Genomic DNA, 17,375 nt, shown 5'->3' with positions numbered 1-17,375 from the left:
TCTTTGACAGAGGAGCACAGGCAATTCAATGGAAAAAGGAGCCTTGTCAACAAACGCTGCTGAAACAACTGGAAATCTACATGCAAAAAAAACCAAAAACAAAACTGAATCTGAACACAGACCAACATCTTTCACAAAAATTAACTCAAAACTATAAAACTCCTGGAAAATGGACTTTACCGGTGGTCCAGTGGTTCAGAATGCATCTGCCAAAAAACAAACAAACAGACAAAAAGAGAATGCATCTGCCAACCCTGGGCACATGGGTTCGATCCCTGATCTGGGAAGATTCCACATGTGGCGGAGCAATCAGGCCTGTGTGCCAGAACTACTGAAGCCCATGTGTATCTAGAACCCACACTTCACAACAAGAGAAGCCACCGCAATGAGAAGCCCACACACTGCAATGAGGAGTAGCCCCACTCGCTGCAACGAGAGGAAGCCTGCAAGTAGCCATAAATAAATAATAAAATAAATAACTTCAAAACAAAACCCCTGGAAGGTAACAGGAGAAAATCTAGGTGACCTTGGGTTTAGCAATGACTTTTCAGAGACAGCACCAACAGCATGGTTAAGGGGGGGGAAATCGCTAAATTGGACTTCATCACAATTTAAAACTTCTGTTCTGCCGGCACAAACAAAAACCAAAACACTATTAAGAGAATAGAAGTACAAGCCACAGACTGGAATAAAATCACTGAAAACACATATCTAATAAAAGACTATATCCAAAATATACAAAGAACTCAAAACAAGAAAACAACCCAATTTTTATAAAGATCTGGACAATTTACAAAAGGAGATATGCAGATGATGAATAAACATATGAAAAGATGTGCAATATCAAATGTCATTAGGGAACTGCAAAATAAAATGGTAATGAGATACCACAAGATACCTATTAGAATGGCTAAAATCCAAACCACTGACAAACACAAAAGCTGACAAGGCCCTAGGGCAACAGGAATGTTCATTCACTGCTAGTGGAAATGCAAAATGATACACTTTCAAAGACAGTTTGACAGCTTCTTACAAAACAAAATATACTCTTACCATACAATCCACCAATCATGCTCACTGGTATTTGCCCAAATGAATAGAGAACATACCCACACAAAAACTTGCACTTGAATGTTTATAGCACCTTTATTCATAATTATCAAAACCTGGAAGCAACAAAGGTGTCCTGCAACAAGTGAGTGGACAAATCACAACACAGCCACACAATGGAATATGAGTCAGTGCTAGAAAGAAATTAGCTATAAGTCACCGAAAGAAATGGAGGGACCTTATCATATTAATTATATTTCAATTTAAAAAAAGAAATGGAGGAAACAAATGCATATTGCTAAGTGAAAGAAGTCATTCTGAAAAGTCTGCATTCTATATGATTTTAACCATATGACATTCTGGAAAAGGCAAAACTATGGAGACAATAAAAAGATCAGTGTTTGCCAAGAGTTTAGGGGGTGGGAGGGAGAGACGAGTAGCTGGAGCACAAGGAAATTATAGGATGAAGAAACTGTTCTGTATGATATAACAATGGTAGATACGTGTACATCTGTCAAAATCCATAGAATGTACAACACAAACAGTAAACCCTAACATAAGTCTATAGACTGTGGATGATAATGACGTATCAGTGTTGGTTTATCATTTGCAGTAAATAAATCCTTCAAATGTAAGATTTTACCAAGAGCAGAAACTTTAAGGTGTTAATAAGTGAGTGGATGAAAACTCTCTGTACTTTTCACTCAATTTTTCTTCAAACCTAAAAGTGTTCCCTCTCAAAAAAGCCTATTAATTTGTTTAAATAAACAAGACTTCCGCAGCCTCTGGAATAAATCAGGAGTCAAAAGAAGAGGAGAGAGAGATCAGGGTTTACAAAAACAAAAACAAACAAATAACAAAACGAAAACAAACAACAAAAATTAAAGAAGTAATAAAGCCAAAGACTGTCCAAAACTGATGAAAAATATCAATCCACAGATTCAAGACGGTCAACAAAATCCACGTAGAATAAACTTCAAGTGAAGTGAAGTGAAAGTCACTCAGTCACGTCCAGCTCTTTGCAACCCCATGGACTATACAGTTCATGGAATTCTCCAGGCCAGAATACTGGAGTGGGTAGCCTTTTCCTTCTCCAGGGGATCTTCCCACCCCAGGGGTTGAACCCAGGTCTCCCGCATTGCAGGCAGATTCTTTACCAACTGAGCTATCAGGGAAGCCCCCAGGATAAACGTAATGAAAACCAAATCTAAGCACATCCTGTAAACCAAAGAGAGAGAAAATCTTTAAAAAGAGCCAAAGGTGGGGTGGGACACATCACAGAGAAGGAAATTATATGATTTATCATTGAGTCCTCATCTGCAACAATGCAAAGCAGAAAATAATGGAGCATCTTTAAAGTGGAAAAAAAAACTGTTAACTATAATTCTAAATTCAGTGGAAATATCTTTAAAATGAAGATACAAAAAACATTTTTAAATAAACAAAAACTTTAAAATTTTATCACCAGTGGACTTGAATGCCAAAATAAATCCTTTTTTTCTTTAGAAAGTTATTCAGGCTGAGTGAAAATCTCTCTAAAATTCAACAGTGTTACAAAACCAACAATGTATTTCAACAATGTATACATGTAAAAATAAAATATATGAAAGCAGTAGCAGAAAGAATAGGATGGATGTACGCTAATGCAAGGTTTTTATTATTCAAAAAGTGGTTATTTTATAAATGATATAGTATTAGCAAATAAGTATAGATAAAAATTCACTATAAAAGATAAAATGTAATATCAAAAAAATGCCCAATAAGAACTTCCCTGGCAGTCCAGTAAGACTCATTGCTTCCATGGCAGGGTTCACTGGTTCAATCCTTGATTGAGGAACTAAGATCCCACATGCCACAGTGTGGCAAAAAAACAAAAACAAACAAAAACACTCAACTAATCAAAAAAAAAAGACAGGATAAAAGGAAAAGAATAACTAAGACAAATAGAAAACAACTGGAAAGATGGTAACAAATACATAATACAAATAACTGTTAAATGTAAAGGGTGAGACTTTTCAGATTAGATTTTTTTTAGGCAAAATGCTATTACAACTCTTTATAAGAGATTTACTTTAAATATGAAAAAAAGATAAATGACAACTAAAAAGATGAAAAAATATATACCATGCAATGACACAAATTTATCAATATCAGAAATGAAATAGAAGACAACACTATCTACACTGCAACAGAAAAAAGAAGGGAATATACTAAACAATTTATGCCACTAAATTTGATGATTTAATGAAATTAACAAGTTTCTTATAAAACATAAATGATCAAAACTGACACAAGAGGAAACCCAAAATAAAACTATGTCTACTAAAGAAATTGAATTTATTATCAAAACCTTCCCACAAAGAAAACTCTGGATGCAAAATGGTTTGCTGATGAATCATATGAAAACACTTAAGAAAGAATAATTTTATGTAATTTTATGTAAACTCTTCTATATAGCAATTCTATATAAACTCTTCTAGAAAACAGGGGAATAAAATACTAACAAACTCATTTATAAGACCAATATGTCTGTGATACTAAAACCATACTAAAGGAGAAGTAGAAGAAAACCACAAACCAACATGCCTCATGAACATAGATACAAAAATCCTTAACACAATGTAAGCAAATTGAAATATACATATATGTATGTATGTGCTAAATTGCTTCAGTCATGTCTGACTCCTTGTGACCCTATGAACTGCAGCCCACCAGGCTCCTTTTGCACAGGATTCTCCAGGAAGGAATACTAGAGCGGGTTGCCATTCCCTTCTCCAGGGGATCTTCCCGACCCAGGGATCGAATCCACATTTCTTACTTCTGCACTGACACGCAGGTTCTTTACCATTGGTGCCACCTGGGAAGCCCGATATATATGTCTGTGTGTGTATATATATTAATACATCATGATGAAATAGGTTTATCCAAAGATTACAAGATTGATTTAACATTCAAATATCAATCAATGTGATGTGGCGTATTAACAGCCTAAGGAGAAACTGCGTGTAAGTATCTTAATAGAAGCAGAAAAGGTACTTGACAATATCCAGTACTTATTCCTCATAAAAGTGCTCAGCAAACTTGGAATAGCAATGAACCTGCCTCAATCTAACAAAAGGTTTCCCATAGTAACCTTGCAGTTAATGTCATCCTTAATGGTGAAAGACTGAATACTTTCTCCCTAAGGTAGAGAAAAAGGCAAGAATGTCTCCTCTCACCACTTCGACATTTTATTGGATATTTGAATCAGTGCATCAAAGCAGAGAAAGGTGGAGGAGGGGTATATAGACTGGAAAAGAAGGAACAAAACTCTTTATGTGTAGGTAATATAGTTACATGTGTAGAAAATCCTAAGAAAGCTGAGAAAAAAAAAACAGAACTAAAAAGTGAGTTTGGCAAAGCTGCAGAATACAGCCTCAACATAAAATAATCAATTGAACTTTCATAATCTAGCAAAAAACAATTTGAAAATAATTTTAAAAGTAGTGTTTATAAGAGCATCAAAAAAAAATCCCATGAAATACATAAGGATAAATTTAACCAAATATATGCAAGAACTGTACCCAAAACTTTGATGAGAGCCAGAACAAAACAATTTTGAAAAAGAAAACAATTGAAGGACTTACACTACCTGGTTTTAAAACTTACTATAGAGCTATATTAATCAAGAAAATGTGGTATTGATATACATAGCTAGAACCAGGCAGTCTGCATTTAAGAACATGAAAAAGTGCTCAACATGATGAGTCATTAGAAAAAGATAAATTAAAACTATAAGGAGATACTGCTATATACTCAATAGACTAATATAAAACTAACAACATCAAACGGCCAGGCAAGGATGTGAAGCAATCTGACCTCTCATACACTGCTGATGGGAGTGCAAAATGTTACAAACAGTTCGGAAAACTCTTTGTCAGTAAAGTTAAGCATATGCCTATACACCTACCCTTTGACCTGGCAAGTCTAATTCCAGGTGTTTGTTTATCCAAGAGAAAAGCAAACTTATGTCCACAGGGGGGGAAGAAAAACACACTTATACAAGAACGTTCATAACAACAACTTATAAGAGTCAACCCGAATGTTCATCAACAGGAGAATGTATAAACAAACTGTGATATATCCATACAGTGGAATTCTACTCAGTAATAAAAAGAAGCCAACTATTGATACATGCAGCAAAGTAGATGAGTCTCAAAAACACTGTGCTGAGCAAAAGCCATGCACACACAAAAAGAATTTGCACTGCTCAATTCCATTCACAAAAAGTCCTAGAACAGGAGAAGCTAATCTATGGTGAAAGAAATTGGAAGAGTGGTTGCTGCTGGTAGAGGGGCTAAGTAGGGAATGACAGTGGGGTGGGGGCCCAAAGTGTCTCCCTGGGGTGACGGAGGTGTCCTATACTGTGAGAAGGGTGTGGGTTACGCGTATGGAAGCATTTGTCAAACCTGATTGAGCTGTACAGTTAAGATATCACTATGCATGCCCGTACCAAACTAAGCATTCTCTATGTAAATTACACTTCCATTTTTAAAAGTATTTTTTAAAGCCTCAAAAGCAAATGCTCAACACTTCCTATGAAATAACACAGGATATTAAGAGGACACCCCAACTTCATTTTTCCCCTTGCACGGGCCATCTCTCATGTAATGAATGTTAACAGCAAGGGTGTCCTTCCACACCCGTCTCCATGCTTCTGAGACTCAAACAGTCAAAGGTGCATGTGTGTAGGAAGGGGTGAGACACCAGCTCATTTGCTTTTTGGTAAGAGTTTCCTAGGGCGTCAGAGGATGAGATGGGTGGATGGCATCACCAATGGACTGGACATGAACTTGGGCAAACTTCGGGAGATGGTGAGGGACAGAGAGGCCTGGCGTGCTGCAGTCCATAGGGTCACAAAGAGTCGAAACTGGGCAGCTGAACAATGCATGTGTTTTCTACTGCTTGCTCCTATCGTCTAACCATGCTTCAGGTCATAGCCATACAACATCCCATTCTATGGACAAGCCATGATTTATCCACCAACTCACGAGTCTTCACTCTCTCCACCCCAATAATGGGCTGTCAGGCTCACCCCAGTTTTTGATGTTACAAACAATGCCGCAAAAAATGCCTTCATCATATACCTAATCTCCCTGGTGCTTTTGTTCCTATAGCAGAATTTCCCAAAGAGGGAACAGTGAATAAAAAAAAGATAAGTGAGTTATTTGTTTTAACAGATACTGCTAATTACTTTTCACAAAAATGTTGGAGAAATCCCATTTAGTGTTCAGTCTGATATATTTTAAGTTTCTGCAGGCTGGCTTCAAAAATGAAAATAAGTTATGAACATTGCATAATAATCATTTTAGACAATTCATTATTCCTTGAAGAGGAAAATCCAACAACATAGTTAAGTTCACAAATAACTAAGTTATTCTAGTTAAATATCTCCTGAGAAGCAGGATAGTGTGTTGGTTGAAAACTAAAATAACCCTGGCCAAGGTACTGCCCAAGCCTGACTTGACATCATCTCCATGACTCTGAATAAGTTACTTGATTTTTTTGCACTTGACCATCCTTGTAAACAAAAATGTAAATAGTAATAGTACCTATATCAGGGAAGATTTAATAAAGGTAATATGAAGAACCTGGCGCGGGGAGAGTGAGAGTCTAATAGAAAGAGTTAAGTGTTTGCTATTACTGGGTAAGTTGCTTATCTTTAGATCTCCATTTTCCTTATCTGTAAAATGGGCACGATAACACCATTTGTATCCTAGGGCATATAAAGGGATCAGAACACGGCTGGTCTCTTCAACGAAATTACTAATGCTATTGTTTAAGCGCAATGCTCACATAGAGGAACCAGTTTGTCACCTGCAGGCATCTAACTGTGGAGTAGATAGCACACATGACCTCCCCAAACTCAGGAGAAAGCTAAGTTCCTGCCAGGCTCATGACGCTATTGCATTCTTGGAAGGCACGCAAATCTTCCAGCCTGCAGAGAGAAATCGATAGGCACCCCTAGGGAGATTTATTTCCCTCCATGGTGAACAATGCACATTCATCTCCCTGTAGCCAAGGCGCCCTGAGCATTTAAGCACCTTAAGCAACTCCCCCATCGGTGGCTCACCCAAGGGGTGGACTTCCTCCTTCCAGGATGCTTCTGCAGCTGTGGCCTTCAGGAGGGATATGTGGCCAGGTAAACACCTTGACAACTGAGGTTACGTGACCTGAGTGTTGGGAGAGAGTCATTCATTCAAGGAACCTGCAATGATTATACCCAAGGGCCAAGATTCTGAACTGAAAAGCTGAAAAATGGATGGCTGTAGGAGATGTAGATTTCTAGAAAAGAGAGTCCCTGCCTTGTACAATGCAGCCAAGAGCCCCGCACTGGGCCATGTCCGCCATTCCTGGCCCCACTAGCAGAAGGTACCTGCATCATCAATTTGGAGGTTTCAACTCTGTTAATTAACTCAACTGTGAATGTTAGCTAATTTTTTAAAAAGCTCTAGGTAAAGTCAGTGATTGTACGAGGAAAAAACAAGCATAGAGAAGCCCATTTTATCTCTTTACCAGGATGAACAAACAAACTTGGCTTTGGTTTTACTAAAGACTCCTAGTGATGCTTTCAGCTGAAAGCTAAATGTCCTTTCACCTGGGGTCAGAAATACCAGCCCAGGCAGACAAATAAATTGATGGCTGTAGACACTAGCCTTTTGCCTGACGATGAGAGGTTCAGAGACTACTCTACCTGGGTTCAGGGAAAGAGCTGCAGAGAAATTTGCAGCTGGGCAGGACTGGACACTCAAGCTGTCCATGTGCCCCAAGGTGACCAGATCACGTGAAGCTCTTCACACAGACCCAGAGCACACAGCATTTATTGCCACAGGAGGATGGATCGTCCCCACCAGTGGAACATTCATACCTATGTCCAGAGAGCTTTGGTCCTGCTATCAAAGGACCACGGAAATCCAACCTGCGGCCACCAGGCTGTGTGCAGAATTTGAACAGAGGATGATGGCTGCTCTTGGAAGATACTGGATCCCTCTGTGCATAAGCCTTGTGAATATGCCCACTTTCTAGTGTGCAAATATCTGCTGACGGTCAGGAGAGGGCCAGGTGTACTGATGGAGAACCACATGCTTCACCCTCAGAGATGGATTTCTGCTCCACCTCTAAGGACAATCCGCTTCCTCTAAGCAGCCCCTCCTTTCCATGTAATGGAAGGGCCAGGAGGACGACAAGGTGTATCCACCTCAGAGACCTTCTAGCTACAAGGAACAGACACTGATTGTAGGGCTCATATAAAGCCTGACATGACTGTGTTCTGTATTTGAAGACCATAAAATTGAGTCATATCTTAACAGGCTGTCTATGGGATGTGTTTCAAGTGTTATAATGTGTGTATGATAGGGGGAGGGGGTCCAAGAAAAAAAAATCAATTACCTAGGTCCTTGATTGCACTATGAAGATAATACAATAAAGTCCACCAGACAGCATGAATAACCAAAATGAAATAAAACAGTAAAAAAAAAAAAAGTAAAATAAAATGCATTCTGTATGTTTCACATAACATCAAAACTGGATCACAGCCCCAAATTATCTGATTAAAGGCTCATGAAACACCAGCAAATTGCTTATTGATTAGAGACTGAATGATTAAAAAGGGTCTTTTAACCATTATCCCCATCTCCTTCTTCCACCATCCTTGCCTACTTTTTCTCCACACCCACTCTCAGAGAGACCTTTGGAAAATGCAGTCACTCACCTGCCTGAACTACTTCTCTAATACATCAGAGCTACAGGTGAAATCCAAATGTCTGAGCCTAGAATTCAAGACCCTACCAGTCGAGTCTCATCTCCCAGAAGCCCCTGCCTCACACCCTCTGTCCCAGCCTCCCCAAGGACACCTCTCCATCTCTAAGAACCAACATCCTCCACCTGGGACCACTTTCTCCATCTTTTCTACTGTTAACTTCCTGCTTATCATTCAATCTCCAGTGTCACGTCACCTCCAGATTCTTCTGCTACATTCTTCAGAGTTCCAGTTCTGTATTTCTCACATCACACATTCTGTTGCAATTATTTGTCCTCCCATGTGTTTCCTACGTATCTCTTATTCCATCGCCAATGCTGGTAAACTTTGGTGGGTGGGTGGATGAGCTGGATAGTTGAATGGATGAATAGCAAACAGAAAAGCCACAGCTAAGGTAGAAAAGGGTGCTGTAGTCCATGGGGTCGCAGAGTCAGACATGACTGAGCCACTGAGCGACTGAACTGAACTGAAGGTGGGAAAAAAGATAAAGATTAGATAGCTAGATATCGGGATAGATAGCTAGACTAAGAAGAGGACAGGCTAGGCTAGGCGAGGCTAAAACAGAACAGAATAGATAACACAGATTTCCTAGGATTTCGCTGTTCCTCCTCTAAGCTCCAAATGATTCATACATTCAACTTTCTAGAAAGGAAAAAGTATATATATTATTTTTGTCTCAGGTAAAAATTGGTAAGATTTGGGGGGGGGGGGCAAAAGACATGGGGCACAAATAGCTGACCCAGTTTTTTTTTTTTTTTTTCCTTTGAGTGAAACCTACTTTGACAAATCTCAGCTTGCAGGGAAGCTCCAGAAGACAGAAAATCTCAGAAAAAGCCAGACCTAGGCTTCCAGACACGCGGGAGGATTTCACAGTTGAAGCCGGTGTATCTTTAGAAAAGTCCCTCCCACTCCCACATACTACATTTCAGGGACAAATCAATTAAGAGTCTTCAAATATTTCTTGAGATTCATGTCAAACCACGCTCACTGCCCACCAAGCCCCGGCCAGGCTCTGTGCCAGAGTCAGGCTCTGTGCTGCAAACTGAGTTGGGCTCACACATTCATGCGCCATTTCTTGCCAGCTACTTCTCAAACATGCCCCCAAAGTTACCATTTTAGCGGCCAGAGACCATGCACAGGTCCTCATTGGCATGTCTCCATTCCTATGAAGATCAATAAAATTACTAATATTTAAAATAGGCTGAGCATTTTCCAGGGACCCTGTTTCATGTGTTACATGCATGATCACGTGAGGACAACAGATCCACAAAGAAGGGATTAATGTTAGTATCTCCCCATTTTATGGATGATGACAGCAAGGTGCTGAGAGGTTCAGTAACTGGATCAAGGTCCATGGCTAGTTAGTAGCAGAGCTGGGAAGCCAACCCATGTAGCCCAGGTCTACAGCCCACTCTTTAGCCCTGTGTTAAGTAATTAAAGGGCAAGAATGCATTTTCCGTCATGGGACTAAATGCAATTACTTTCACTTTCTATCTCTTAGAAATGCAACCCATAAATGTGTTTATTTTTCCTATGGTGCCCCTGCCACTGCACACATTGTTCTGGGCAATCAAAAAAAGAGAAGGGAGCTTTGGAAGACCTCTGCTGGGGGCTCTATAGTCCCCTTCCCCAGGCCCACCACACCACCACCCAATCTCAACCTGCCTTCAAGGTCAAGAGGTATCATGACCCTGCACATCATGTTTAAGAAAGTCTCCAGATCAAAAATTATAAACAAAGTTACCATATGGCCAGGACTTCCCTGGCGGCTCAGGCAGTAAAGCGTTTGCCTACAATGAGGGAGACCCGGGTTCAATCCCTGGGTTGAGATCTCCTGGAGAAGGAAATGGCAACCCACTCCAGGATTCTTGCCTGGAGAATCCCCATGGACAGAGGAACCTAGAGGACTACAGTCCATGGGATGGCAGAGTCAGACATGATGAAGCAACTTAGCAAACATGCATGTGTAGAGGAGTGCGGTTGCTGGCCATAGAGTAAAGAAAAGTGAAGTCGCTCAGTTGTGTCCAACTCTTTGTGACCGCATGGACTGTAGCCTACCAGGCTCCTCTGTCCATGGGATTTTCCAGGCAAGAATACTGGAGTGGGTTGCCATGCCCTTCTCCAGGGGATCTTCCTAACCTAGGGATTGAGCCTGCATCTCTTACATCTGCAGCATTGGCAGGTGGGTTCTTTATCACCTGCACCACCTGGGAAGCCCACTCCTCCACATGTACCCAAGAGAAATGAAAACGTAAGTCTTCAAAACAAACTGTGCACGAATAGTCATAGCAGTGCTGCTCATAAGAGCCAAAATACAGAAACTCTCCAGACACCCATCAGCTTATGAGTGGATAAGCAAAACACAGCATACCCACACAGCAGAGTATTATTCAACCATATAAAGAATTAAGTAGTGATACACGCTACATGGATGAACCTTGGCATCATTAAGTTATGGGGAAGAAGTCAGACAAAAAGTGCCACAGACTGTACAGTTGCATTTGTAGGAAATGTTCAGAATAGACAAGTCCACAGAAACAGAAAGTACAACAGTGGCTGCTAGGGATGGGGAGGACAGAGGAATGGGGAGTGACTGCTAGTGGAGGTGATGAAAATGTTCTGGAGCTTCTTCAGGAGGTGAGGAAAATGTTCTGGAGCGTCTTCAGGAGGCGATGAAAATGTTCCGGAGCATCTTCAGGAGGTGATGAAAATGTTCTGGAATTTGATAGTGATGATGGTTGTACAACTTCGTCAATTATACTTTTCAAATGGATGAATTTTATTTTATATGAATTATATCTCAATAAAAAATACTTCTTTTAAAATTAGCAACTGCAGGGACTTCCCTGGAAGTCCAATGGTTAAGACTCTGTGCTTCCAACACTGGGGATATGGGTTCAACCCCTGGCTGGGGAACTAAGATCCCATACGCCATGCAGCCAAAAAAAATGATCAACTGCATTAAAAAATCTGCCTTGAAATTGTAAGAGATTCTCCATATAAGAAACTTGATAGATACATTCCCAAATTTCACTAAATCCCTTAAAAAAATACACACTATTACCAATAAAGAGCAGTGAAGCTGGAAAAAAATGCAATAAAACACCAATAATACATATATTTCCATCAGTCATGCTAGAGGAAAGATGGAATTATCCCTCTGTCTGTAGAAAGTTACTATAAATTTGTTGCCATATGAAGAGACAATGATAATACACAGCCAAAGATTATAGGGGGAAAATATTAGAGACATGGCAAGAAAATAATAAAATTATCTTTTTAAAGTTTCTATCATGTTTGTTGCATTTGTCAGGGTCTTTTTTAAATGAGTGATTTGTTATATCTCTTCTTGCTCTAAATAAAAAATTTACTTTCAAAACAATAAGGAACAAGATGAGGTGAGCAGAAAGTGCTTCTGGGCTGGGGGTAGCATCAAACCCGTTTGAATACGGCTTCTTCTTTTCTATCTCTTCCTTCCGTGCAGTCAGAGTGGAAAGACCTGTGGCAGGGGCATGGTTTTCCGTCCCTTTTGCCTGTTCTCTGCACTCTATCAGGACTCCAGATTCAGGGGCCCCCCAAGGCCAACAAGCCAGGGATGAAGAGGCTGCCCCAGAAACGGGAACTCTCCTGTTCTGATGCTCTCAAAACTTCTCTGCAAAGGTCTCTGAGTGAAGTTTTTTCTCTCAGCAAAGTCTGTTCTTAAAAGGGCCATGGACAGACAGAGCTACTCTGATGTCTGTAGAGTCCACTTAGATTTTCAAAAGGAGTTCTTCACAGCAGAAATTGATTTAGTTCTTGGGGTTAAACATCCCTTAAACAATGTAACAAACTTTCCTTCCCTCCCCCTTCCTCTTCCTCTTAGTCCTCCCCTTCCTGCTTCTTCCCTTTATCTGGGAAGAGCTGTCCCTCCTGGACATCATAGAAGGGAAACTGGATAGAGATAAGGATTCAGGAATTCCTGGGTCCTCTGGCTGTGATAAAATCTCAGACTTGGCACAACTCCTCACTCCCTGAAAAAGGAGAAGTGTGATCCCAGTATGGAGAAGGGATAAGACTAGATGGGTCCTTGCCAGGATGAGGCCTCCCTCAATGTAGCAGAGAGCTAAGTCTAGAGAAGACCAAAAAGCAATTATAAAAATGGAAACTGGAGATGAGGCCCCATCAGGCAGACAGTGGAAGAGCTTGAATGCTAGTAGTTCTCTCCTCACATGACCTAGGGTTTCATATTCTAACAGTATCCCTTAGCAACACACACATATGCCCCTAGCCAGAAGTGCTAAAACCAAGAAAAGAAACTCATTGCAATTCTACTACCTGCCCACCACCTTCCATGTCGAGTTCTGGATACAGACACCAATAACTAAGATGAGATGGATGTTGAAGGATAAATGTCACTGGTCCCATTAATTCTCCAGGTCACTTTGCAGATTTCCTCTGTTCTGAGATGGATGGTTGATGCTATGCTCATAATAAAGACCATCAAACCTCAGCATTTGTTTAACATTTTATAATTTATGTGAACTTATTTGATCTGCAGAGCTTCATGAAGTAGGACAGTATCAGCCTAACAACTGCATTGATAAGAAAATGGAGACCCAGGCAGGGGAAGTGATGGGCTGGCCAAAGATCGCCAACTTTGCAAGGATTATTTTATCTAGTAAGTTATCTCTGTCTCCCTAATATGAATAAAAAAATCTCCCAAGTTTAAGGAGTCAAATTAATCTAGCCTGAGGCTTTCTTTGGATGCCCTTAATACACAGAGGGTGGGGTTGCCTCCAAATATAGTTCAGTCTTGGGGAAAAGACCACCTGCCACCTTGCCCTTCAGACAAAGGCAGATGTAGGTTTTATGTAAAGTAGATCTTCAGGACCTCAAAATCTATAGAGCTCTCTCCTTTAAGAACCATGGATTTTATTTAAAAAAACAAACAACAACAGAAAAAAAAACCTGTTGCTGGCCAGCTCTCTTTCCAGACAATAGGCTCCTCTCCAGCCTCAGTCACAACTCATCTTAGACAAAAGAGAGCAAGAACACCCACAGAAGACCACTCGGGGGTGTCCGTCTAAAAGCTGTCACCAGCTTAATAGCAACACATTCCAAACATCCCCACCACTGAGGGCAGGTCACACAGCTCGGAGCCCGTGCTCTCTCTGAAGCCCTGCGTGAGTAGGGACGTCCCCTAGGGCCCTCAGTTCCTCTGGTGCTGCCACGCCCAAGCATCCACCAAGCTGGGAGGTCCAACCTACATCCACCCAGAGAAAATCAGATCCAGCTGGGAAAGCAAGGCAGAGAGGAGACGGGAAGCCACAGATATGCGCGCAGTCCAGACCCAGATCAGGAAGTGGGAGCAGGTGAGCAAGCCCGGAACCTCTGATAGAAGCAGGACAAAGGAGTATGACCCCCCAAACTCAGCCCTCCTACGCTAAAAAGGAGGTGGAAACTGATGTCAAGCCAGTGGCTTGTCATGGGAGAGACCACAGTGGCAGCCTTTCACAAATAACATCTTACCTTGCTGATAAATGATCTTTTACTCTTGGGTTCATACCGTCTGAGTCCATGTGCGCTGCTATTAACAAAACACCACCGACTTGGTGGCTTATAAACAACAGAAAGCTATTTCTCACAGTTCAAGAGGCCGGGAAGTCCAAGATCAAGATGCCAGCGGATTCAGGGTCTGGTGAGGACCCACTTACTTCCTAGTTCAGAGAGGGATGACTTTTTGCTGTGTCTTTCGCAGCAGCTCTAAAGGAGCTCTCTGGGGTCTCTATCATAAGGGCACCAACCCCATTCATGAGGGCTCTTGATCACCTCCAAAGGCCCCACCTCCAAAGACCATTAGATTGGGGATTAGGTTTCAATATATGAACTTGAATGGGTGGGGGGTGGGGAGAGACAAGTATGTAGAGGTACCATTCCCCAAATCTAGATCAAAAATGTATTTGCCAAATCCATTCCATCAATCAGAACTTCTCTGACATTAACAAATTCTACTTTTTTTTTTTAATGGTAAAACCCCCAAGGAGTGGAATGAACTATGATTTGTATAAAGTTTTTTAATCAGTGTAGGCATCCCTTTTAGATTAACCATCATAAAGGACTGTGAGCTTCCATGGGAGAGGGCAGAAAGAGATTGATAAGAGATCCTCGGCATAGCAGGAGCATTCAGAGTGGAAGTTGGGGAAGCCTGGAGTCAGTAAACAACACCCAGGCCCTTGAGTCAGACCCCAGGGAGATGGGAGGGTGCCAACGGCCAGCTGTGTCCATGCCCCATGATCTAAGGTGTCAGTAATGGGGGTCAGACTTGGAGCCACTGAACTCCTCCCACAGCCTGCAGTCATCAAGCTAGCAAATGCCTGCCCCTGAGGAAAACAGCTGCTGGACAGGATCACATTTATCATAATCCATCACAGTTTTGTAGCACTTCCTCGGCTTGGTCAGGGCTGAACACCTCACATACATATTTCCAGAGCTCCCCAACATCCCAGGAGGGTGGTGGTATAATCCTCCTTTTACAGACATGAGAAATGAGACTTGAGAAAGGAACAGGCCCTGGACCACGCAGCTTGCGAGCAGCAGAGCTGATATTTGGTCCAGGTCCACTTTTCTGGGAAGCATCTACTTTTACTCACCACTGAGATGTTCCACTTTCACGGTACCTGGACAGAGTAGACACACATGCAGGCTGGCACTGTCGGGATATGATAAGTATTTGAATGAATTGGCAGTGGCTCTGAGAAAACGACCGCCTCCTTCCTGTCTGTAGCAAAAATATTATACCTCGGTCTTAAGGGAGAAGTTAAATGATCCTTAAGGAGAGTGCCTTGTGTTAGTTTCCCAGGGCAGCTCTAACAAAGCACTAAAATCTGGGTGGCTTAAAACAACAGAAATGTATTGTCTCATAGTTCTGGACGCTGGAAGCCCTAAATCACAGTGTTGCAGGGCCATGCTCTCTCTGACAACTTTAGTGGAAAATCCTTCCTTGTCCCTTCCAGCTTCTGGTGTTGGCCAGAAATCCTGGGCATCCCTTGACTTGAAGAAGCAGCCCTCCAGTTACACAGCCAGCTTCTTCCTGGGAGTCTTCACACCATCTCCCCTCTGTGTATGTCTGGCTCTGGGTCCAAATTTTCCCCTTTTTATAGGGAGCTCAGACATATCGGATTAGGACCCACCCAAAGGACCTCAGGCTTCCCTGGTGGCTCAGATGGTAAATAATCTGCCTGCAATGCAGGAGACCCAGGTTTGATCCCTGGATTGAAAAGATCCCCTGGAGAAGGAAATAGTTACCCACTCCAGTATTCTTGCCTGGAGAATTCCATGGACAGAGGAGCCTGGAGGGCTATAGTCCATGGGATTGCAAAGAGTTGGACACGACTGAGTGACTAACACATACACACACTGAAGTCTTGTAGTGGAGTTAAAAATAAATGTGTAAGAACAAGGTAAGAATTAATAAAAAATCATGTCTTAACTACATCAATTATAATTGGAGAGTTGGTCATGTAGAATGCCAAGAAGCATCTTAGGTAAGGTCCATAAAACCTTTGGGGCTTCCCAGGTGGCACCAGTAGTAAAGAATCCACCTGCCAATGCAAGAGACACAAGAGACACAGGTTCGATCCCTGAGTCGGGAAGATCCCCTGGAGAAGGGAGAGGCAACCCACTCCAGTATCCTTGCCTAGAGAATCTCAAGGTGAGCTACAGTCCATGGGCTCACAAAGAGTCGGACACAACTGAGTGACTAACACATACACGCTAAGGATCGCATCTTGATTACCTCTGCAAAGACCATATTTCCAAATAAGGTCACATTCTAAAGTACTAGGAGTTAGGACTTCAGCATATCTTTGGGATGGGGGAGGGTGGGGGGACACCATTCAACCCATCACGTACCTCAACTGTTAAACCTCAAAATTAAACTCTGATTTCTTTACTGCCTGCTCCTGGACCCCACCTACTCCCCATGTGAAAATAATTAAGTCCTTGCAGTGCTGGCGATGGTCTGGATCTACGGTTAAGACACCCCTGTTCCCAGCCCTGGCCCTCACCCCATCAAGCACCATCCCTATTGTTCTGCCCACCGGATTTCTAAGAAGCACAGAGAGGCATCTTTCCTGGCAACTGGCCAATTTCCCTTTCATTCCCACTTGCTAACAGCATCTGTCAGCTCCACAGCACTAACAGCCCCGGTGCCTTTCTATCCTAATCAGCTCTTTGTCTGCTGCTTCCGCTTGGGTGTCTACAGGCAGCCGGGGACAGTCAGCTGCTTTCCCCAACACTATTGTGTGCTTAAGAAGAAAAACTTAAGTCTTTTTAATTAACCACCATCTTTCAACATGAAAGCAGAGAGCATAACCACTTTACCTCACTTCACCTCGCAGATGTATTCCTGAGGTAAGAAGAAGCGAGGCAAGGACTTCATAACAATACAATCCGTAACAATAGTGTTTGTACTGCTCCTGAGTATTTTCTCATCTACAATGTGTTATAGATAAGCAGGGTGCGGTGGGAGTGGGCAGGAATCCCCATT

This window comes from Cervus canadensis, chromosome 18, assembly GCF_019320065.1.
Source record: "Cervus canadensis isolate Bull #8, Minnesota chromosome 18, ASM1932006v1, whole genome shotgun sequence".
Classification (NCBI taxonomy): Eukaryota; Metazoa; Chordata; class Mammalia; order Artiodactyla; family Cervidae; genus Cervus; species Cervus canadensis.
Note: the sequence above shows the minus strand (reverse complement) of the source record.